The 26,544-nt window shown below is 37.3% G+C and overlaps 1 long non-coding RNA gene across 1 annotated transcript; it reads left to right on the top strand.

The window, feature by feature from the left end:
- The first annotated feature begins 7,818 nt into the window (after positions 1-7,818).
- Positions 7,819-11,044, top strand: LOC134536507 (uncharacterized). The gene is made up of 2 exons (XR_010075796.1): positions 7,819-7,911; positions 10,949-11,044. It is a non-coding gene; the product is annotated as an uncharacterized LOC134536507 (long non-coding RNA).
- The last annotated feature ends 15,500 nt before the right edge of the window (positions 11,045-26,544 follow it).

Raw genomic sequence — 26,544 nt, forward strand, 5'->3', positions numbered from 1 at the left:
ACGGTTGATTTGGTTAGGATAGCTACATTCAGTGGCGTAGCCAGGATTTGTGTATGGGGGGTGTTAAGAAGCATGCCCCCCCGCCGTATTAAAGCGGGGGGTCTGGGGGTCCTCCCACGGGAAAATTTGTATTTTAAGGTGTAAAATAGTGCTATTTTAGCACTTTTAGGTTCTTAAATTTAAATATTGTAATGGTAAAATTTTTATTTATTTTAATATGAAATTTGTTTGAGTGATGAATAAGAAATTAATTAAAGATTTGGTGCTAAGGGGGGGTTTGAACCCCTAACCCCCCCCCCCCCTGGCTACGCCCCTGGCTACATTAAAGATACTGTTAAATCATGTAAACGGTTTCCCCCAAATAAATACACCTGTTGTGGTACGGGAAAAAAAAGCGAGCATGAACTTCGGGGAACTTCGAGTTTGGCTCTCTCGTCTGTGAAAAGAAGGCTTGCCAACGTGAGTATTCGGGTATGTCCAGAAGGACGAGTGAATCGTAGGCTTCCCAATATTTGTTGTCACCTATTACTGGGTGTAGCGATCGCAGACTACGTCACGGTGAGGACAGCCGTGAGTTCCCTATGCTTGCCGAAGCAGGATGATTCTGCGGTGGTTTGCCGTGGCTTTCCGCGGGATGAAGGGGGAAAAGGGACATCGCCCAGGGAGTAGGTTTGAAAAAAAAATCCTCTCCCAGGGCGGGATTCAAACCCTGGATACCTTGGCCTACCAGTCAAGACATGCTAGCCACTAGACCGAGTGGGTGGACTATTATGTGTATTAGCTGGAGTGCCCGGCGTTTCCCGGGATGAGCACATCATTATATAATTAAGATCACCACCGAGTTTCAAATTTGCAGGACACGCACTTGAAAAACCTGAAATTTTGATTTTAAATTCCCATTGATCGTACATTCTAGGCAGGGGCGCAACAACAGGGGGGGGGGGCAATGGTATTTTGCCCCCCCCCCCCCTTCTGAAACCTTGAAGTGGGGGCAAACGGGGGCAAATAAATTGCTGTGTAATCAATTTTTAGATAATAAAACTGCTTAAATAGCACTATGTTCCACCTTGAAATACAAATTTTCCCGGGGGACCCCCCGCTTCAATAGGGGGGATCGATGATTTTTTATAAAAAGGTATATAACCCCCCCCCCCCTTTTGGAAATTTAGTTGTTGCGCCCCTGATTCTAGGTGCATCAAGGCTACGCATCAGCAAAACTGGGACGCCAATCTTCAGCTTCAATTTGTGGGAAGGCAGGTAACCCTTAGGCAAGATGTAATTGAATCAGCAAACGATAGTGCGTTACAAATTCAAGGCAACGCCATCTATTGACGAAGTTCTAAACTAAACTGTTGTCAGTGACTTTAGTTCGCTAGCAGCCGCGAGCTTCACTAAGCGGATGGGTTTTGCCAAGGATAGTAAGTTGCAGATCTTAACTATATGACCATATGGGGCAGGGGCGTATCCAGGGGGGGGGGGGCGGTTACTGGTTCTAACCCCCCCCCCCCCTTAGCCCCCATTTTTTTTCTTATCTGAAAGCAGGTTAGCTAAACGCCTGGGTGTCTTACTGCTATCACCGGCCACTGCGCTGGAGGGGAAGAGTAAGCGAGCCCTACCGATTCTCCTTCCCTTCCCCTACCCCTGTCACGAGCAGAAGATATAAGGTTGTGACGCCGTGACGGGTCCCAAGTTTTAAAATATCTTACTGTTGTATTTAACCAGCGCGGTAATTTATAAGCAGGTGGTGACTGGGTAACTCTTCAAGCTAAAGCTAATTGTTTCCACGAATAGGCCAGTTCTGCTGAAATCCAACCATTTTTATTCCTTTTTTTTTTGTATTGTCGAGCTTCGAGCATGATTTATAATGTTGAGTGGGCGTGGACAAGGCACTTGGATTGATTAAAATATCTTTAATTAATTTCTTACTTCATCACTCAAACAATCTTTTTATTAAAAAATTAATATTTTTACCATTACAATATTTAAAGTTAAGTACCGAAAACTGCTAAAATAGCACTATTTTACACCTTAAAATCCAAATTTTTCCGGGGGAGGACCCCACGACCCCCCGCTTTAATAGTAGGAGGGGGTACCATGCTACTTAACCCCCCCCCCCCCTTCCCATACAAAATCCTGGCTACGCTACTGGTGTGGAGAACATAGATAAATGACACAAACTCACTGTTTGTGTGTCCATGACCTACTTCCAATGATGCTCTATTATAAAACAGAATTTAGCCTTTTTTTTTTCACAACCTTAGGAATGGAATTTCATAATTATAAGTCACCAATGTCACTCTCCGGCCCATAAACTATCTATATACAAAAAAAATCATGTTGCTCCGTTGTTGGGTGAAAGAAGGACAAACAGACAAACACACGTTCGCATTTATAATATAAGTAGGGATATTCTCATAAAATATTACCTCTACATATCGTCTTGTAATGTAATCTAACGATTAAAGTTTATGTTAACACATCTGGAATAAACCTAACAAAACACATAGGCTTCACTTTCAACATTCGATAGTTGCAAAAACTTTAGCATGATGTAAAACGTAACTAAATGTCAATAAAAACCATGTTTCACGTGTGAACAGTACAAAAATAATTGCAGAGATATACGAATTAAATTTATAATGTTTCAAAGCTCCAATAAGGCAGCCAGTTTCATTTGCCGAGAGAGTCATAAGACTATGTCTAAATTGTAGGTGTTTGAGGGTAAGAATCCTACGAAATTCTAATAATAAAACGTTCCCACCAACAAAAGGAAATAATTTGAAAGCAAACGGCAGGCTAATAGGTTCTATACCCCCCCCCCTTTTTTTTTTCAGTGTTATTATATCAGAGTTGACGACATATTACCTACTTCCTGGCGTTGCATCACTGCTATGGAAACGTTTTCCAAGCTTTGTCGGCCGAAATGGTAAGTAGGAAGTTGCAACGAGGAGCATCCTTTTGTTAGTTGTGTAATATAATTATATAATTAATTAAAACGGCAGCAACTCTTCATAACATCGGAAGGCACAAATTTCATGTGCAACAGGACGATGAATCCCTGCTTATTTTATTTTTAAAGGTTTATATATGTGATGACCTCCAAAGCATGTATAACTATCCCCGGAATCTAAGTTTATTTGAAATAGTTTTTTACATTTTGCACGAGTACCATTGTTAAAATTGATTTTCTATGGTTCAGTATCAACACTAGGAGGTGAGGATAGGCTGTCAGTAAATCATACATGCTCTAACCAAATTTCCATGAGGAATCATTCCCCCGAAATTCTTCGGATGATTTTCCGAATAACCTACATACGAAAGCAATGACCGATTCATTTCCCCAAATTACGCAGTCTGTGGTGTTTTGCGTGTTTTCACCTCTTAAGGCCGTTGTCACACTGCGACGGTTTGAACCCGGGGCTATTCTTAGTTTGCACTCGGTGATTTCTTCCAGATCAATTGATTTACGTGTTTTATTCCAGATGAATTTACTTTAGAGAAAAGTTGTCAAAGTACATTCAGAAAAAACGATATTTTAACGTGACGTCATAACAAAACATTGATGAAATGATTGCATATTTTAATGAATAAAATTGAATCAGTTTTATTGAATTATCACAATTTTGTATGGATACAAAAGGAACAGATTATTTTAACTATAACTTTTATACATATCTGCTATTTAACTTCTTCCAATCTGTGTTATTCTGTTAAGGATAGGACGATGATAGGAAAAGTAGGAAACGAATGGGAGTGTTTCGAGTTGAATGTGCCTCGAAAAAGTCAAATCAATGTTTTTTTTCCAATCGAGTGGAAGAGAGATAGATGCGGCGCAAGCGTACAATGAGCGTAACGGGACACAGCGTAACGGAACAATGAAGGTAACGGGACACAGCATAACGGAAAAATGTGCGTAACGGGACACTTTTTCGTACGTGCAGCCGACGTTCATCGATTTATTAGACGTTGTCACGTCAAAAAAAGGTACTGAGCTGATGGGAAAGTTAATCTGAGGCCGGGAGTGGACTGACGTGTGAAACGGCGCCCGGCTGGCCACATATCGTGGGTCGCTCTGCCCCCGTGGTTCGCCGCTTCCTTCCCGTCGGCACACGCGGACACCGGGGTTGGCGGAGACCTGCGACGGCGGCCTCCCCCCTTCCCCCCCCCCCCCCCCACACCCCCCGCGCGTGGCTGTCGCCGCCGCCACGCGGTGACCTGACTTGTGACGGCACCAGTCGTCCGTCAACAATGGTGTTGTCGTCGTGTCTCCTCCACGGAGCCGTGAGGCTCCTCTGCGGGGTGCCGGTGAGTAGTGTCCATGGCCCCCACCAGGGTGGGGCTGGGTGGACATGGGGTCCCAGCCCTGTGCATTTTTTTTTTTAAAATTTTGGAGAGAAACTTCTTTGCTGAAGGGCCTACGATTTTCGAGCGTAAAGATAATTACGATCGCACGAGAGGTAGGTATAATCAGGTTGCGTGGAGGGGGAACCGGTAGAGGAGGAGAGTTCTTCAGCGGCGACTCCACTCCAACGCATGCTCCCTGTGGTCATTGTTGAGGGGAAAAAAAATAATACTTTTATAAATAAAGTTTAGTTTCAACTATAAAATTTAGTTACCAGAATACCTGGGTTTTTTTTTTTAGGTTAAAATTACATTCTAAAAAGAGTATGGATAAGAAATAACCACGCAGTTATAATGTAGAACGCGACTGTAAAAATAGGGGGCTCGTGTCTGATCCTGGGTCCAGGGCGCGTGATAGAATGTGGAGGTCATGGTGCAGCAGTCCGCAGTTCCTGTTAGTTGCTGTGTGCGCGCGTCTCAGGACAAGCCCTGCACTCTTTATGTTGGGGGGGGGGGGGGGGGGGGGGTTCAATGCGAGAAGCGGTGGCACTAGCCCGACAGGCACTAGACAGAAAGTCATCTATCCAGCATGAAATAGACCGAAAAATCAATTGACTGGCAGGCACTAGATATTTAATCCAACATGCACTAGACCGAAAGTCATTCATCCAACAACCGCTTTTTATATCGTAAATATATTTGGTGTTCTCTTTGTTCATGCAGAAAAAATTGAAAGAACTTGGCACAATTATTCAGGCGAAATTTTGATTATTGTGAACATATGTCTTTGAATTTTCACAAATTTCACAAAAAAATTGACAAATTAACAATTTTTCAATACTTTAATTGTGAAATATCCTCAAAATTTACAATAGAGAAAAAAAATAATGAGTGAAAATCGATAACACAATGAATAAATGAGAGCTTTAAGACAGAACTGCAATAGCCCGTCGCATCCGTCCGTCGACCGCCAAGTGATTTACAACAACACTCCATCTGTCCGTCATTATATTTTCCCGTTTTGATGCTGCCAACTGTTTAAAACTTTAAATTTTGAAGAAAATTATCTTGTATAATTAGATGTGTTTGATAATCAGGTAAGCTGTGCACTTATAACTCTTTAACTCAATATTTTTCACTTTGGTATTTATTTCAACATTGTCAGTGATACCATGCGTAATTAACTACACTTCTGTGAAACGAACGAATTTTGGTTTCAAAACACTAACTTTAAAATGGGTTGATACATAATAAAATAAATATATAGCCTATTTTACAAGACTGTAAGAGAGTCAGGGTGTAGAATTTTTATTGCTAAACCACACAAAGGAATGAACTGGAAGTGAAGTTGGACCCACACTACGCGAAAAAAAAAAAAAAAAGTGATGTCAGTCAAAATATAAATTTAAGACTCAAAAATCAAAACCAGAAAAGGAAAGATCACCAAAAAAAAAAAAAAAAAAGGAGTTATCACCATTTTCGGTAGGTAGCACCGAATCTACGTAATTACGGGGCGACGAGGAAGGCATGCCCGAAACCAAAACAGGCAAAACATGACCAAGTAGTATAATAAATGGCTACATAAATGTAACTACAGTCCGAAATGATAGCTTCCAATCTCTCTCGAGCGGAGAGAGATCGACACATCCGCGCACCAGAAGGTAACAGCCGCTGAGGGATAATCCTTCTGCGAAGTTAGAGGGCCCATAAAAAGGGGGGGAAGAGGTGGCCAGGGTCTGTACAGTGGCGCTCTGTGGCCAAATGTAGTTACTTTCGGCAGCGCCGCGACAGAGAGTTGTCGGCAGTGCTGGCAGGTAGCGCTCAGGATCGCCGCGGTGTGAATGACACAGGGCTGAAACAAGCATGCCTGGGAGGTGACACTCCCTTGGGGAAAAAGTACGGGTTGGTACGGGCTTGACTTTAGTTCTATTGGTGGCCGAGAGATCGCGCGTGAGGGCAGCAAGGGCAGGAGCATTCTTGGGCGAGGTTGATGCCCACGGTGCGGTGGGAGATACTGGTGGAGAAAGGGTCAGCTTTTGATCAGCCTGGAGTTCTCAGAGACACAACAAGAAGGAAAAAGGGGGGAGCATAGAGAAAATCTTAGCGTGCTGCTGGCATATGCTGGCTTCGCCGACCGCCCAGTACGGAGGCGGTATCTTCAGGGGCGCAACAACATGGGGGGGGGGGGGAAGTGTATTTTGCCCCCCCCCCCCTCTTTTGAAACCTTGAAGTGGGGGCAAACGGGGGCAAATAAAGTGCTGTGTAAACAATTTTTAGATAATAAAACTGCTTAAATAGCACCATTTTCCACCTTGAAATACAAATTTTCCCCCGCTTCAATAGGAGGGATAGATGATTCTTTATAAATAGGTATATTGCCCCCCTTTGGAAATTTAGTTGTTGCGCCCCTGGCTATCTTAATGCAACACGGGTGTCCAACTGGTTGTGATTGAAAGTGCGATCTCTGCACGGGTCACTAGCGGCCAGGCGGGTAAAATCTGACCTGCTGCTAACACAGCGTGGGATGGTACATACGAACGTCCTGCAGTAGCACTAGCTTAAATAATGACCCCCTTGTATTAAAAAAAAAAAATTAATGTGAAGCCCTGAATACTCAACACATTATGAATAAATAATAACATGAGATGATGCAGAAAAATAAAATTACAGTTATGCGGCACAGCACCAATTTATAAATTTAAACAAAGCTGATCTGTAACAATCGAGGGCATGCACCAACGTAGATACGATGACATCACAGGCAAAACAAACTGCGCGAATAACCTGTACAGACGATTTATCCGTTGGTGGTTCAACAATATTGTTGACGCATTATTAGTCTCATAGTTATTAGCGATTCAAATCCGACGGTGTTTTGAAGATAGTTCAACCGACTATCACTGTAACAAGCGAACAAACATTTTCACGTAAAATAATTATGTAAGCATCTAAAGAATTAAACTAACTTCAAAAACTTCTAACATAATAAAATTTAAGAAGCAAAACCCTTGCAACCATTTTTAGGTTATAATCTCGTATGTCCGTCCATCAAAAGTATGAAGTTACCAAAAATTGTATGGTCTACTGATGGAATTTTTCGGGCCAAGTGATAGACGAACGGATGACGTTCGGACGGAGACGCCTATTGTAATTCCGGCTATAAGCAACAACACAAAAATTCCTGCATAAAATGTTTAATAAAAAGTGTGAGAAGAAGTTCCACATATAGTGTCATAAACTTGTGGCCGTCAGGGCCACATTTAACCTTGTAATTTAATTTTGCTTTATTGAGGTTACTGGCTTTTAGTTTTATATAGTTTTATTTTACGTATTTTTACGTTTTCATTTTTTATTTGATGTTAATTCGTCTCTTTAAATAATGGTTGTGACTGTTAATATTTTATTTTAAGCTAAGCGCTTTATTTTGTAACTATGGATTGGTAGTTACGTGATATCGATTGTGTTTCGCATGAGTTCCACTTCTCGGCGGTTTGGCGATGACGTCACCGATGCGGCCGGCCGGGAATGGGAAGTATCAGCTGGAAGCGAGGACGATTGGCGGGACTCGTGGTGAGAACACGCCGACCTCCATAGCGTAGTCGGATGCACACTGGCTTACGGTGCGAGGGGTCCTGGGTTCGAGTCCCGGGTAAGGCATGGGTGTACTATATATTTCTGATATTTGATAACGATTTGAATTTGAGATACACACTGAATATAATGACCCTTTGGCTGTTGGCGAAAAGCTATAGGCCACATAATTAAAAAAAAAAAAAAAAGTGGTGAGAACACAGCATGTGACGGCGCGGACTTAAGATCCGGGCGGCAGCGGGCGGTTATGGGCAGGGTCAGCATGGAGACATCACGCAGGACGACAGGGCAAGGGATTGCCCGTCGATGCACACTTTGAACAAGGTAAAAAGAGACGGCCGCATTGGATTTTTCCCTCGTGGTGATAAACTAACTGTTGCGAATATCGTAATTTGATTTTATGCCCATGCTGAACTTTTCTAGTTTGGACGGAACTTTTGCCCCCTTTTTGTGAGAAGAGGCCCATGTTTTTAATGTCACACATTGGTGATGTGATGACGTGTTTTTGTTAACGGTCGCCCGTTTGCCCGTTTTGTGGGACACGAAAGTTTATTTTTAAAATAATTCGGCGTTTTGGAAAATTGTAGCAACGTTTTGAGACATTGGCATAATCAGTGTATTTTCAATTGGACTTTACTAATTCTAATGACTTTCTGCAGTATTATAAAGTGTATGCGAGGGAGTTTTGTCGCACGCACGGACTGATGTTAGTGCGTAATTTATTCATTTTTATGGAACAGTATGTCGGCGAGGCATTCGACTCTCTAGTTTATTGAAGAAGGTCAGCGAGCCGGCGGACGTCTAGAATGTTAACATAATGGCAAGCTTGTAGTGACAAATTATTTCAAGGAAGAGAACAATTAATGAGAACTGAGAAATACGTTTAATTCATGTTTTGTATTAGAACATTTTATGTACAATTTTATATAGAATTTTATATAGATATATATAAGGTAGGCCATCTTGCATTTACCTTTTTTTGTGGCCACACCTCACGACCTTCGTTGTGATCATTTAATTATTAGTAAGGCCGTTATTAATATATATATATGTTGTCATCGTTATTTATATTTTTATAATATTTAATTTGTAATGATTCTTTTTGAGAATGGGTTAAGAGACTGCCATTATTGTCGTCTTTTTTTGTAACCAAACGTGTATTGTTATATATAGTAAATGCTAATTTTTGAAAATTATCTTTTTTTAATAGTAATTACCCAAAGTCTAGCCTTTATTTGGAATATTGTTTGCTCTGCTTTGTCTGCTTTAAAGTTTTTTGGCCTGACCCCTGGGCATTGGTATGGGGAATTTTTTATTGTGTAGCCTTTCATACCTTTTCATAATTTTTGGAATTTCCCTTCGCGCCCAGAGTGAGTCGGGGACGCAACCCCTCTTTCAAGTTAGGAGGAAGAAGGGTTACAAACTGTGTTTCTTTCGATTAAAATCGTAACCATTTAATCGTCTCCGCAACAATGCGCGTTGTTTTGAATCGTGTTCCGAGAAATTTTCGTTAGCGCGCTCGAAAGCTATCGTGAGTACGACGCATTCTAGCAATCGTTCTGTGTACTAGATGTGTGAGTAAACGTTTCATGTACGGTCTCGCGATATATCGACACTGTCGTGGTCACAGGGGTGGAATCAAGGAGCTATCACTAAGGCCTACGTTGTGCTTATTGTACTTATACAATTGCGTCTGCACCAATATCATAATGTAATTTACAGTCAAAGCTAATTTATAAAAATATGTATACAGTGTTACCTGTAAACAAACTGTAATATTACTTTTTAAGTACTATTATTTTTACTCGTACATTTTAGTGTTTAGGAAGACATTTTACTAATGTTTTTAAATAACGGCGCGTATCAAAAAATGTTACACCGTCAGATTTTTTTTTATCTCGCTCGTTAAAAGATCGTTGTTTTGCACGTGCCTGTCGTTCCCTGAGTTTCGTTTGTTTTCTGTATGTTTGCTCATTTATCTTTCTTGTCTGTTATTGAGGTTTCTTATGACATACATTATAATAAGCCATGGTGTATGTCCTAAATATATAATATAAATATATAATCAATCTCCCCAATTGCAAGAACCATTAAAAAAATTAAAGTATTTATTTGGTATTTGAAACCCGTACGTTTGCAAAAAAAAAGTATTTAAAATAAAATTATATATTATTTCGTAATGATCTCAAAATATCAAGTGTAGTATGTATGGAGAATTAAATTTAATAACTTAATTATTATATCTACTTAAGTTGTTTAACGGAAAGAAAGGTTCGAAGATTATAATTTAAAACTACAAAATTATAAGAAAAGTGAAATCTCTTGTTGTAGGATTTTTTTTGGTACACAATATTTTTTTGGAGGAAAATACACATACACAAACATTAAATGAACTTTTGATACTGTAACAGCTAAAACATAATACATGTTTTATACTATTAAAAGTAGAAATATTACACAACCAAAATAAAAACACCGAATTCTAATTTTTGTTACAATTAAAATTACAAATAATTACATAGCGATGTCACTGCGATGTGCACAAACATTAAATAAAAAATTTTGTAGTTGTGTACACAGAGAAGTTCATGTTTAATAATCCCGATTATTTAATTAAGTTTCTGAGGGTTTCATTGTATCAAATAAAACATTTATGCTCCTGCTAAACCCTGATGTAAGCTATTACCAATATTTGTGTACTCAGGAGTACTGCAATTTCCAATAAAATATATTTATATTCAAATAATGTGAATAAGTAAGCAAATCTCACAAAACTAGTGTCATCTAAATTCATAGTCTTCACAAACTTATCGATTTAAGGTCAGTACTATCATTACCTAAAATTCCGGCGATGTCAGTATGAAAGGTATCTTTTAATTTGACATCTCCAACACTATCATTGATTTAGTACTTAATTTAAGATTTTGAAAATTCCTATTTGCAAACAGTTGTTTGAATAGCTTTCCAGTATTAGCTGGTCACAAGTTGTTTTATCACCACCTATTTCATTTTCCAGATGTACAAACCCCGTCACTGACGATTGAAAAACCAGAATCTATGTCAGAACCCGCCGCCTTCGAAGAACCTCAGCCAGAAACCTCTAAACGACTACGCCACATTTAATTTTTGCTCATATAAAGGTAGATATAATATATAAACATTTGTAATAAAATAAAAAATAAGAAATTATGTTTCAAGATTTTTCGTTGGAATTTCAGTTTTTTGTAACCAAATTTGTACAATTTCTGACAGTAACTTGAACATTATGTAATTTTTGAAAAATGACCTGTATCTACCTTCACATATACGATCAAAGTAAGAAATGTACAGATAACTGGAAGTAATTCACTAAATTACAGCTGTTAATAATAAATTAGAGTCTTGGAGTGGAAGAAGTGAGTTTTTGGGGTCACAGCCAATCTACACCAATTTTCAACTAGCGCTTGAGCCCAAACGGTTAGTCGGAGAAAAAAAAACATAAAGTAACAAATTGTAGGAAATTTTAGATACTTTCATTTTGAATAGAAAGGTTATTTACAAAAGTTGATAGTTTTCGAGTCATAATCAATAAACTGCCAAAAATTGAGATTTTTTTTACCTTTTTTTTTTATGTTGCGTCACGAAATTTTGTTAGCAAACCTCAAATTCGGATTCAGCACCCCATAAAACACAAGAATTAAAAAAAAAAATCAAAACTACCCCAAAACTTTCCTGCTAGGGGCCCTTTTGAGAACAAATTGACTGTATTATTATGGCAGTTTTCCGTTATGGTAGGTACTTTTCCGCCTTTTTCGAAGAGGCCAGGCGGAATTATTTCATTATGGTAGTCTTCCGCGCCCCCCGTAGGAGCACTGTGAATACTGCTATATTCCTCAGGTGAACGGACCGCCTGCGCTCCCCTCCCCTTCGCTGACCCCCCTGGTCGTAGTAGTCGATACCCCGGGGTGTCGCACGCGGTGCGGCAGTGCGGCGCCTGCCATGACCCGCGTCTGTCGCGCCGTGTTCCACGCGGGTCGGCTGTACGCCGGGGCGCCGGTGAGTGCCAGACACGCACTCGCGCACTCACGCACTCTCGCACTCACGCACTCTCGCTGGTGTCGCCTCTGAACTGGCACGCAGTCTTCTCGTCGTGCACAGGACAACTGTCTGTGACCGTAACATTACATGGCGGAGAAACGAAGAAAAAAGGTTGAGTGCTTCCAACCAGGGTAGCAACAACAGGAGGGGGAGGGGGGCAAGGGTATCCCCCCCCCTCTCTGACACCTTGAAACGGGGGCAAAGAAAGTGCTGTGTAATCAATTTTTAGATAATAAAACTGCTTAAATAGCACTATGTTCCACCTTGAAATACAAATTTTCCCGGGGGACCCCCCGCTTCAATAGGGGGGATCGATGATTCTTTATAAAAAGGTATATTGTCCCCCCCCCCCCCTTTTGGAAATTTAGTTGTTACGCCCCTGCTTCCAACAATCTGTACCGGTTTTTAAATGCCTAAACGTTTCTCTGAAAACATGCCTTATAGCCGTTTTAACTCTTCTAAAAAAAGACAGTTCGATGACTTAACCCGCGAAATCAAAACAATATTTCGGCCCTCGGCGAATTCTTAAATTATTTTCGTGAGCAGACCCCACTCGGATATCTTAAGTATTTTTTAAAATCGCGTTGTTGTTTTTTTTTTTTTTTTTTTTTTTCCTGAAGCTCTGCGCACCGTGTGTGTGTGCCTGGGACGGTCCTCATCCGAATGTGAGTGACGTCACATTGTCGCACGGAAAACTGATCTGTCCACAATTGCGATGTCCGATGTCCGAATACACTGATTTGTAAAGTAGTCACTAGAGAGCAGTAAATACAGAACGGCAAAAATATGTGTTTTTTTTTTTCTATTTTTCTGTTTATAGTTTTCATGTATTGGAAATGAGCATGCAGCTTAGTTTAGAATATTAATTTAACTCGCTATTCGGTCAGGCAAAAGGAAATGCTAATAAATGAATTTTAATCACACAGACAAAAATAAATTAGTGTGTTCGGCCTTCGAAAAGCACCGGTCGCAAACGGACAATGCTTAGTCTTGGTCTTCTTGACTTCCTATTCCTACTACATCGTTCGTTACTTTCCGTTTTATCTCTTTGAAACAGGAACCAGAAACATCAAATATCACGAGTGTTCTTATTCTATGCTACCAAAGGACACAGATTGGGGCAAAAAGTTCAAGTTGTCCAGGGAGGTTTGGACCACCGCCCAAACCACCCATGACCAATCAGCGATCAGTGTCCTCCGGTCACAATTTAGAATATTGCAATTTTAGACCGATCTTTTCAGCTGGTAGAAGCGGCTCGACGAACATTTATTTCGGGAGGATCTACCGCTAGAAGGAATTGATGCATTTGCGAAACATCGCGTTAAAATAAGTCAGAGATCGACCTTGAAATATTAAGAAATTTTTCTGTCACAAATACAGAATTTGAATAGTTCTATACATATTTTGATGAAATTAGTTTTCAACTCTTGATTTTAACTATTTAAGGAAACATAAATATACCCTTCAAAATTAAAATAAAAAGTTAAATTCTGGTTCAATATTTTAATGTTAACATTGTAACACAGTGATAAACTATGTGTTTATAACATATAGTTTCCGTTGAACCTTAACCGCTATATTATTGCTATAAATACAGTTCTACGTTAACTAACACTTGCACTCAAACACTGTTAAGTAAGTACACGGGGTTTGATCAAATTTAACTTAAAATTTTTACAATTAATGTACACGGATGCAAAAACAAATACCTGGAACCTTTATTGTTGTTGAACTATTATATTTGGTGGAATTACAAAAAAAATTGATTTTTTTTTTTAAATAAAAACAAAAATCACAGCAACTCCCTTGATATCATAAATTTGCACTAAATAAGAGTACCAGCAAAATCTTTTTGAGTTTTATGATAAGAGATTTGTAAGATTTTTCTTTTTGTTCACGATGCGGAGAGTAACGTGTATTTATATTCCACGCACACCCTTATGCCGTCCGCACAGAGTAGTACTCAGTGGCAGGGTAGTCATTGTCAGTTGCAACTCGACTGACGGCTTTATGGGCTCAGGCATTTGGACAATGTTGTGGTTTTAATCAAATAAAAAAAAACAAGAAGTTGGCAAAATACACGCTACTTATAAAAATATCGCTGATCAGGATCACGACAGTCGAAACTTTTAAGAAATGTTTAGATTATTACTTGCACTGACTTTAAGCTACCTAGGTGGAAGTTTCTCAGGGTAAGGCTATTAAATCAACAGTTCGTTTCTTTAAAAGATAATTTGAACATACGTCACTGCAGGTTCACGCTGGCTGTCGTAGACTGGTTGTTCTTGGCACATTTATAGCTGGAGATCTCTTAACTTAACCGTTACATGTTCTAGTCGCAATAATAATGATGATTTTTAAATGCTTCTCGTGGATATTTTCTCATACCGGAGCACGTGGATTTAGCGCTGCGCCTGTCTAGCTACGTGGCTGGAGCTGGCATCCCGGCCCTTGTCTACGCTAACGAGCTAGTGACGTGAAAAACGACATGTAGTTTCCCGCCTGAGGCAGGGTCTGCATGGATGGGACGGGGCTGACACGAGAGCCGGCTGTCCTGCCCGAGGGGCAGACCTATCGTTCCGACCAACCTGGAGAATGCATGTCGTGTTTTTGCACATGAATTTAAAATAAATTCATAATATAAGAACATTTTAATGTTTATAAAACTATTTTTTTTAAGAAAAAAGTCCTTATTTAATAGTTTTCACCTACTTGAAGGCGAATTTATTTATATGTATGCAAGTAGTGAAAGCATTAAACCATGTGGTACACAGTTCTGATTTTTATTATACCATAAATAAATCAAAAAATATATTTTTTTCCAAAAACCCTTAAACACTCAGCTTTCTATGATTTTCGAAGAAAAAAAAATTTAACATTATAAAATTTAGCTGTGTGTACACTTGTTACAGATTACTGCACATTATGACATGGTGATCACTGTATTAACATCTTATTTTCATTATACAACCTTTAAAGTAGGTTTTGAAGTGGTTGTTTTAACCGTTAACTATACAGCGACACTCCAGCCTGTCTAGCCGCAATACCGCAATACGGCAGTGCTTCGCTGGTTGCGTGACTACATGCATTGTCGTGCAAATAGTCGGAATAAGAATACAGTGCTGCTCCCTATAACACATTTCTGGAAACATTTCTTTCTTCTCGTGCGCGATCTATGAGGTGATTTTTAATTGTAACAATCACAATCATAAGCGTTATATGTAGGTTTTCTGAGAAACAGCTAAAGGATTGACAGCGCTACCTAACGAGTATTCTATACACTACTTAGAAAGCGATGCTGCTGTACTAATTCAATGGAGTGTATAAGAAAATATGGCAGAATTCCGTTTCGTTATGACAGTTTTCCGTTTTGGTACTTTTCCGCCTTTTTCGAAGAGGACAGGTGGAATAATATTTTTATTATTGTAGTTTTCCAGTATGGCAGTCTTTCGCGCTCCCATCGCTATTCGTTATTTGTGGATTTTGATTCGGGTTGAGTTAGGATTCAGTTGTTTAGCAAAAATTAGTTCAAATCATAAATGTTAATATCACATGAATTATTATTTCACCACAACCATTTATATTATGATTACTAAACGTTATCTCAAAACAAGTACATATAAGGAGTAAAAATCGAGCTACAATACAAATAATCATTACAATAATAATACCAATAACAGTAGGCAAACCCGCTATGAAAATATATTGATATAATCGGAATATTCAAACCGAATATTCCGATAGAATAAGAATTTAAGAGTTTTTATGTTTGAAAATGTTTTTGTTTTTTTTTAATTGTAAGTGTGAACTATTTTGTCACATATTTTAATTTATATTCACATGCAAAAACTTATTATAATATTAATAAATATACTGGTCCTGTTCAACTTATACCTAGTTCTGTGCCGGAAATGTATGAAGAAGAAATATTGGCTATGCATAAAGTCGTGCATAAAAATTAAAATGAAAAGTTCGCCAACTTGTTATACTACTGTGTATTGGCAACAAGTGTTCTTTATTAATATAATGCATTATTGTAGCAAGCACAATTGAGAAAAAGGTATCAAACACTTACTTCGATTGAAATGACAGAAGGTATTTCAGTTGTAGCACGGTCTAAATTTGTATTTATGTAGACCACTACATACATTCAATTCTTACCAGTGTTGCCAGCCATAGCACACACAATACGAGTACAATCACCTTACATTCGGTTGCTTTCGTGTACGAAAAGTTCTCAGTTCGGGTGTAATTCAGGTATATAAACAAAAAAGTACGAAAACAAAATATTGCTGTATTCTTTAATATAAATATCGTATACACTGTTCTGTTAAATACCATAATAGCGTAACAAAATATATATTTATTGTTTAAATGCAATATTGGCTCTACTACTAAGGCCCGTGCGTAGAATTTAAAATGCGTAATTTAAAGTTGCATTTTTTTCATCTTCATGTAAAATTGGTATTTTAAAGTTAAAGGTTTGGTGTAAAATTAAATTATTGTAAATATTGCCTGTAATATAATATGGCACTTACATTTGTGTGTAGCCGAGACTTGTTTTCAGTGAGAGATATACTTGATACTAGCTGCCACTTGATCTTATTACATTATAAAAAATATATATGTATCTACTGAGCATCTACTCTATGGAATTGTATGGACACGGACAAATGTGGTTACGTAATCATCTGAACACTTGTACCGATGAAAGGAACTATTAAATGAACTATTGTTTAATATGGATTTCGTTGGCCATTGTCAGGTTTTTAAAAGATAATGTGATTTAAGTTAAGAAAGTGCTTATTTTTTTGCAAAATATTACGTTTCGGACGTTTGAACTGACGTAGGCGGTAGCCAATCAGCTGCTTCCATTCATAAACACATATGAATTTTAAAAATTATTAAAAGGTTCTTACTTGTTTGACGTCGAATGAATATCATGTAGCCAAGAAGTGCTATAATAAATCCAATAGTGTTATTTGGATAGGCCAGCATCCAAACTTATGGATCTGCTGTATTTAAATATAAAAGTTTGTATTTTTATAAATAGGGCGGGTTATTTAATAATCTGCAAATAGGAGTGCTACGAGTATTGTAAGTACCCTGATGTCCCTATGCTTATTCACACGGCATGTATTAGGATTTTTATGATCTACGCCTATTGACTATATACATACTATTCATTGAGAAAGTATTATAAAACCATAACGTTAAATAATACTTAAAGATTAACAAAATATTCATTTATTAAAACTATAACGATCTTTGGAAACATATTTTAAATTAGCAAAGAGAAAACAATGAAATACCGTACTCAGTGGTCTGAGATCATATTGTATGCTGGAGCAATAATAACATTAAGACTTTTTTTTAATAATAAAATTTTGTCCAACGTAACTATTTCAACGAACCCGAATACTACATAAGACTTTTTCGAATGATAAAAGAGTTTCACATCATAAATACTGTTATTTAATGTCATAAAAAAGTCTGTGTTTGTAATATATGGCTGTTTTGTAGGTGAGTCTATATAATTTGAAATATAATCTGCTACCGATGTTGAATTGTCTTGTTCAAGAATTGTTAAAAAATTGTGATATTGTTAAAATATTACATTTGGTAGTATTGCTGTATATCACAATCCTTCCATCAACCTTATTGATATTTTTAATGCGAATGAACTCAAAGTAAATGGTAATGATTATAATTTTTCACTCACTGTTCAGAATCATACAAACAAAATAATAAAGATTTTGCAGTTTATTTGAATGAAAGGAGAGTGTTATATAGCATCCTTCAACAATTAACCTTACAGTCATAATAATAATATTGCTGATATTAACTCTTCAATATTTTCCTGGTTCTTACTTAAATACATGTAAATTACATAAATTTTTTCGTTGAAACTAGAAAAATATATATAGATAGTGCAATTGTGTCTTTAAATATATAACATTAATTAAAACACGTCTAGATCTTCAATTATTTTTTTTTTAAATCTCAGTTCGAACTCAAAATCTGTCGGGAGCAAATAAATAATTGAAAATTCGAAGGACTTGCGACACAGACTAAATTTTAGTTTCTAATAAGGGCATTATTTAATATTTATATCGTATTAGTGCACGACATCTCTAAGTGAAATGTAGACTTGAAGTTTCACGACATCTAGCAGGGAATAAATGAACTTCATGAGGCGCCAACAAAGAATGGTTACATAAAGACTAAAAAGATGGCGCAGCATTACCATTCGCAGTGTTATATTCGCTACATCCATATCCTTATTTTTTAAGGACATTAAAATTTTACTAGCCTTTTTTTATTTTTTTGAAATGAATTTTTTTTAACATGAGAAAAAAGTGTAAAATTACCACATTCTGGTGATAGACTTGACGGAGGCTTGCTTAAAATAGAACACAAAAGTTTATAACATAATACTAGCGCACTTCGTTGTGAAATACCTTCAGCGGCAGATGCAAACTAAAATTAATTTGTTAAAATAATGAAGTATTTAATAATGAGGCATGAGCGTCGCAAGGATATATTTTTTTGGGGGGGACTTCAATTGATTTATTTGTTGAGGAATATCCATCCCCTGGAGAAAAAAAAAAGAAAAAAAAAGCGGGGTGTCCGGGGGTCCTCCCCTGGGAAAATTTGGGGTTTGAAGGTGCAAAAAGGTGGTTTTTAGGCATTTTTCTTTCCTAAATATTCTAATTATATTGGTTGCAATATATAATTTATTTTTTATAAAAAATATTTTCAGAGAACAAATTTTTTAAAAACACAGTTAAATGTTTTTTATTTATTTATGTTCATCCTTTTGACCGACAGAATTGACTATTATGGTATAAGCTATGTAGTCGGACCCTATTAAAATCATTTCTGTAACCATGAATATAGATTAATACACAAGAGAAAGAGTATAATCACGATAGAATTTTTAAACCTTCATTGACTACTTACTGTATCGGATTTTAAACTAAATATTTATTCTAATAGTAAGTCCTGTAAGTCGCACTGCCCAAACCTGAAATCAAAGTTTTAGAAAAAAATCTGAACCTTTATTTTTAGCAGAACATTGAAAATAACGATGGGATGCTATTATTTATGATAACGGAAATATTTAGTTAATCTATTAAACAGGCTGATGCTTGTAATAACAAGTAAGAAATATTGCTGGTGAGGCGGCATAAGTGCGACGCTCGCTGGTATTTTTAACGTGGTATCGCCTCTAAATGCAAGGCTGTTATAAGTAGTTTAATAAGTAATAATTCATTTATGTCTGGCCCTCGTACTAATTTACTAAAAAATTATATGTGGCCCTCGGACTTGTTTCAAAAATGAAATTAAATGGGACCTCAAAAAGATAGATTCGGCCATAATGTCCACGGATTTTAGTTTTAATTTTAACTGTTAGTAGTTCCAGTGAAAGAAAATTAGTATGTACTTGTGTTTAACCTTATGTTACACATCAGTATGTGTCAAAAGTTTTCTAACGCCAAATGTAAGACAAATTTGTGGTCGTTACACATGTCAAATCCGTGTTGCATTGTTGCATGGAGGCAGATTTAACTGCACCTATCTCGTACACGTGTACTTCCAGTAATGACGTCCATTCAAGAAAATCTGTTAGCTAACTTAAATTTCTGCGTGTGCCTGCCAAATGTTCGCACCAATTAGACTCCATCGCACGAAGCGTCGCAAAAACCAGACTCGTGTCTACTGACGCGAAAATATTGTCCAGAATTGGAGCGGCGTTATAAACGGGTGCTTACGCGCCTCGGGCGACAAACGGAACGACTCCCGTGCCGCGTCACTTGTAAGCACGACGTAACAGAACCCAGGCAGCTGTTGATTCGGAGGGGAGCTGTAACCGGCTGCAACCGGATTGCGAACAAAGGAAACAAAAATAATGGGTAGTATTCATGCTGGCCGTGACGTAATGCTGTCGCGCTGGCATTTGGCATTGTCCGTGTGGTGTATTATATGCAATTGAAACTGAGGTTATGAATTTTAAAACTCAAATTGCGGCATATAAACTAAAACGCTACAAAACAAATATTTTTTGCAAAACTCTGTTCTCCCGGAGAAACCCCCGGAATGGCCACCGCATGGGGAGCCCAATAAAAGAAACGTGCTCCCCATTTGGAAGCCACCTGGAAGGTTTTTTTCTGTTCCACCCACCGATTCTTTGGTAGCCTGACTTGTTACAGGGGATTGTATTCCTACCAGAGAAAATTCTACCATTTTGTCTGGACAATCCGCCTTGGAGGAGCCGGGGCGCGAACCCGGGTCCTGCAAGTCACAAGGCAGGCGCTCTACCCCAGAACCAGAGCGGTATAGCGAATACGTGCAGTGTTCTTAACACTGACATGATGTTATTCCACGAGTTTACTGTAGTTTCGTGTGTCATTAACACGTGCAGTAACATCTAACCTCGGTAACGAACAAATTTATGTGTTCTTATGTTCGTTCAGCATGAATTATGTAATTTCATAACAGTGAAATATAATTTGTATAACTAGTATGGCAATGTTTTTAGTTGATTTCCTGCAAACAAACTTACAGTCACGCTGTACAATAATTATATAGAAATATATGTAAGAGCTTGCACTGTCGATGGTAAAGTTATTTTGAAATAAATGTTAGATATTAAAAGAGTGTGTTTAGTTAAAATATGCGTGTGCTTATAAGCATGAAGTTATTGTATAAACGTTTTATTCATTTGGTTTTAAAGCCACGGAAAAGTTAACATTTTTTTTAAATATTACTTTTGGCTTTCTTTTTTTTTACCTTGCTTAATATGCGCAGCTAATACTGGAAAGCTATTCAAACAACGGTTTGTAATTAACTTTAAATATTGGAGGTACTGGGGCAACACAAAGCATAAGACAGCCATTCCGTATGTTACGGATGTTACATTTTGGTTTGTTTTTACCTTTAATTTTTAAAAGTCTTAAATGACATATTAATTCTATTATGAAATACTTAAATAACTATGAGAAACCAGTTATGGTTGAGGTTTCTAGCTTTGTATTGTAAGTGGTGTGAGGATTATTTAAGAAAGAGTGCTGTTACGGATGTTACAAAACTTGGGAACTATCAGATGAGGTGGTTGAGTTCAGCAGAAAAATTCAGGTGAACCGATCAATAAAATGAATTCAAATTGTTTATAATGATTTATTGAGGTTTTAAACAGCTTCTGAAAATGTACCAAAAAAATTTTAATAATAACACTGGTTTTATACAGTTTTTCTGCTGTTACGGATGTTACACACACTGGTGTTACGGATGTTACAAGTGACCCTGCATCAATATATTTTTGGATTTTATGCACATGTGATTTATTCTTTTTTACTATACCGTGACATTAAGTAATTAAAATTTAAAAAAATCACAATTTAATCTGATTTTGGAACTCCAATTGATTTAACATTTGGTGTAGGCAGCACTGAACTTATTTTAACCAAATTGATGTCTGTTTGATCATTTTCATCTGTTACAAACATTGTTCCAGTTTTCCCATAACTTTTAAGAAACATCACTCCAACTTCACCCATTTGACAGACGGCTGATGACTCCTTACGAAGGCCTGTTTGACAAACAGCAACCAGTGGCGGATCCAGAGGTTCACCAGGATTTCAGAATAGCCAGAGAAAAAATGTCTTAAAATTACTAAATTTGTATTTAATCTACTCACACTACACATAACATCCAACCACCAGATTTTATTGTTTATTTATTGTTGGCTTGTTTTTCCTTCACAAACGTGACTTTTGAAGCTAGGAAGAACCAAGTTAATTTTTCTTACGAGTTCTTCAAGAGATATAGTGTTCTCGTTTACTTGTAACCAACCATCACACTTTTTCCATTCCATCCATTTCACTTGCTGAGATAGATTAGTCAGTTTTTAAAAGAACTTTTATACCATGATAACATGTTTCACAGTTATTCAACATACAACATTCACTTCCTGTATCGCAGCACATTTCTTCTAGGGTCACATTTCTTCTTTATGGGTCACAGAAGATACCAAAATATCACACTTCTGAGAAATGGCATTACTCAAAAAATTAAATTTAGCATGTTGCATACAGACACACACGTTATGAGGTGTATTACCTACAGGAATTATATACTTTGGTCGTAACTCATGAAACTTCGACAGAGATTTCTCAATCTTGTGTTTATCCATAAAACATTTATGGGCTTCTGAAATGGTCATGACTAAAAAGCGCTTTTGCTTTTGAGTCTTCTGGCCAGTATTTTTATCCTTCATTGATACGTAGTCCCTTTTTGATGGCGCTTGCCAACTAATTTCATCTGTTTCTAGAATATCTCGCACTTTTTCAGCAATATCTTTAGGGAGTAAATGAGTTTTTGACAGTTTTGTCACAGTATAAAGTTTTGAAGAACTATTAAATGTTTCCTTTACAAGCTGCCGGACATTTGCTCTTTTCTTTTGAGGACTATGTGGAAGATTTCTTTTTGCTTTAAAGACTGCTTTCCGAAGAGTACTTGTGGATGCATAGGAACCAATAATCCTATCAGGAACATTACTGTTGTGGCTCAATTGATTATTTTTTTTCAGAGGCTTGCTTTTTGCGCCAAGTTTTTTTATCCTGATTCGGGTCATTTCCCTTTTTTTCTTTAGCAATTTTTCATTTTTGGCACATTTTCCCTTTTCTTTTTGCCTAACAACACGATTTCTGTCTCTGTCTTTATTAACTAGCTCTTTCCACATTTCAGGATTTTCAGCCTTTAATTTCTCCCAAAATTTAGGAACTCTACTTGCAGATGATGTTGGTGCCATGATCCTGCAACAATGACAAAGGGCTTTCATTAATATTTTTTTACTGTTATAAATTAAATGGAGTACAAACTAAACTCATACAAGTCTGGTTTAACATTCTAATAAAGGCTTTATGAGCCCCCATTTATAAAATATATGCTTAACCTGGTACATCATTTTAATTAGTTAGGCTCTAACTGAATTCTGGGTTTCGGTAGATTATTCCAGAATCATGCTTGTGTTTATCAAATGGCAAATAGTAACTTATTGGCAAGTGATAAATCAGTCATATGCTCGTCACTACGATATATGTAACATCCGTAACACCTATTTATTGGAAATAAAAACCTATAAAAAATTATTAACTGAGGTTAAAGTAAGTTTGTAAGTAGTATGTCAACCTTAACCTAAATTGCAATGTAAACTAATAAAGCAGTAATGTACAGAAAACTTTTTTCTAATTTTTGTTACGGATGTTACATTAACATGCCTCTTTAGTTAAAAACTCAAACAGTTAAGGTAATTTACTTACCATGTGCCTTGAAACTTATGATGATGACACACAAGACATTTCTTCAAAAGCACAACAAAATTTCTTGGAGGTAAAAAGCTGATGAATTACTAAACAGGTGCACCAAATGTGTCATCCTTTTTATTAAAATTTCCTGTTTTGCAGTAACCTGGGTTTCAAACTGTAAAATAAATACTTTAAAATATTGGTTTCTTAAATATTGTAACTGATCTATTAAATATGAACTATCATGAACATGCACCGGTAAATAAAATACGGGAATTTTTAAATTTACTTTTTTACATGTTTTCCTCTTTTATACGGAATGGCTGAAATGGTAATTTATTTTGTAGTGATACAGTTATTTTCATGTAAATGTACAAATTAACAAATATGTAAGTTTACATGAATATTTCTGTTCAATTTACAAAGAAAACTTACGGCGCACAAAGGCAAACAGAATAACTCAACGATGAAACTTAACAGATAAAAATTGAAAAAACAACGGCTATACAGAAACGCACAGGTGAATCCAGTGATGTGAATACGTACACCGTAAGCAACAGTTGAGCGAAAGAAAAGAAAAAAAAAAAGTTTTTTTTTTTTTTTTTTTAAAACCACGCCGACAATGATAGCGCAGACTAACACAGTATATGATTCCTAAAAGAACAGTTTCGATGTTTCGGGAAAGAGGTATACAGAAACAACAGGAACGCCCCATCTGCCCACGAACTGCGCAGTTGAAAACTGCGTCAGCAAGCCAGAGCCTTGGCAAAGTCCTCGGAGGGAGGACAATGATGGCGCGTTCTTGCAAGACACTTGGTTGCTGGTCGTGACCGCCGCGTTTATAGATGTCAACGAGGAGAAGAATTACATCAGACTATTCCCCCCCCCCCCCCCTCTCCCTACCCACCTCTTGCTCATCCTACTTTATGACCCGAGCGGTCTTCGTCACTCGTTCGTTTCACTGACGGTATTTTTCTTTCCTAACCTAACTAAAATGCTGAGTGTATTTGTAGGAGGACTTGGAGCTAGGTGCGTCTCAGGCCGAAGCCTATACACCTGGTCATGCTAGGGATTGGCCATGCAGGGAGAGGAGTGCATGCATCGTGTGCTTTGTGCGGGGATTGGCCGGCAATGGCCACGCCCCCAACCAGTCTTCCCGAGCATATCCGGAGTTCCCCACTCGCTCGTAAAACTTCGCGGTCGGAAATTATATATATTTTTCAAATTAATTACAAGTCAACTACACGTGAACAGTTTCGTCGACTGTTTATAAAGTGAAGTGAAAATATGTGGTTTTCATTGCTTATTACAACAACAATTTCGGCAATAAAGGTTAATTATTCTTGCATTTTAAAAATCTGATTACTAGTATAATTTCAAGTATTTATTCTTTTATTATTAAAATAAAAATGATTCAATTTTATTCATAAAAGTATGCAATCATTTCATCAATGTTTTGTTATGACGTTGTCACGTTAAACTATCGTCCGTAACCGACTTTACAGGCAACCAATTTTTTTTACGAACCCAATCAACCTTCCATTATAGGTACGATTTCAAACGAATGACAAAAATTACCCTCCCAGAAATAAAATAAACAATTTTTGTAGGAATCTTTAGCAAAGTTATTCTATTTGACGTTTATGTAACTGACCTTAACGAACCAACCTTTTCCTTGTTAACCAAGGAAAATAAATTTAAAACATTTAAAATATGCACGGGTGCGCATTATTCTGATGTCTACTCGTCTGCGGATGTAGTAGATTTCCCTTCTACGCGTGCACGGAGCGAGGCGATGCAATATTATAGCCGAGGTAACGCAGACGCTCTATGTTCGCTATGTTCGCTGCGCCAGGTGGCCAGACGGGATAGTCCAGTTCGCGATGTCGGAGAGACACATGTCGTGGTGTTCGAGTGATGATTCCGACGATGATGATATTCTGCCTGCTCTCACAGTATGTGAACGTCAAAAGAAATGGGTTCATGAAGTTAATATAAACAACAGAATTTTAACAATTTCATCATTTGATGAAGCAGTTGATTGTGAAGACGAAACCAAATTTATGGATCATTTCAGAATATCTACAACTCAGTTTGATAGCATTCCCTTGGAATCAAATCCCAGGCATTGGCCTGCATGTCCTGCCTTAAGTTATATATTACTCCAGCGATTTATTCCATAAACGTGGTATTTTCTTAATCCTTCAGTATACTTTTCCTGCAACATGACTATTTAAAGCATAATACTGAGAGAAACAAAACTTCATAAAAAGCAAATGCAGTGCGAAAACAGATGGTCGCATGCACGAATTCAGCAATGCTTAGAACAATAGCCGAGGACCAAAACCCCCGGTGTGTATTAATGAAATTTCTATACACTTCATTAAATTTAACTAAGAGTTATTACCTATTATTTTCATGCCTACAAACTATCATAATTTTTACTAACATTTTGGTGTACTTCATTTCCCGTTTCAAAGCAACTAAACATCAAATAAATCCAACAAGTAAAAATTATAAAAATGATAAAAATACAACAAAACGAAATAGTAAAAACTTAAAATTAAAACGTTTGTAAAGAAATAATTATTTTCGCCCAATTTTAGTTTTGTTAGTACTCATCATGCTTCTCATTGGCGAATATTGTTTACGACGACAGATGCAGATGGCACCGTCTGACCTGTCTGATCTCGGAAGTTCACTTTCACTAGTTGTGGTCGGACATATCCGCTGCGAGCGACTGTAACTCAGCTGCACCTGACGTCATAGGTCACGTGAACCTATGAAATGTCATATTCGCATCTGCACCAACAGCTGCGACACGTCAAAACAGACGCAACTACACGCATGTGGCATGCCCTTCATACAGCGCGTGTTAAACTAGTTTACTCGCTCACACGATGTCTTCCGTGAGGTTATGTGTTTAGTATTGCATCTCGTTACTTCCTATGTGATTTATGTTTTTCATGTGTAAAAAATCGTGTAAAAAATCGTGCCTGTCGAAAAATGAAATTACTTTCGGTTCCGTTAAAATGAATCTTTAAAATTTGCTATTAAAGAGTTTATCAATGTGAAATGTCTAAAATAATGATAATATGAACGTCGTATGCGAAAACATTTTATGTGTGAACAGGATATCGTGATTTTTTTAACTTTTAAAAATGTATAAACTTACAAATAGCATTCAAAATTCAAAATTTTCATCCAGCACTGTGAATACGTTATT

The sequence above is a fragment of the Bacillus rossius genome, chromosome 11, assembly GCF_032445375.1.
Source record: "Bacillus rossius redtenbacheri isolate Brsri chromosome 11, Brsri_v3, whole genome shotgun sequence".
Taxonomy (NCBI): domain Eukaryota; kingdom Metazoa; phylum Arthropoda; class Insecta; order Phasmatodea; family Bacillidae; genus Bacillus; species Bacillus rossius.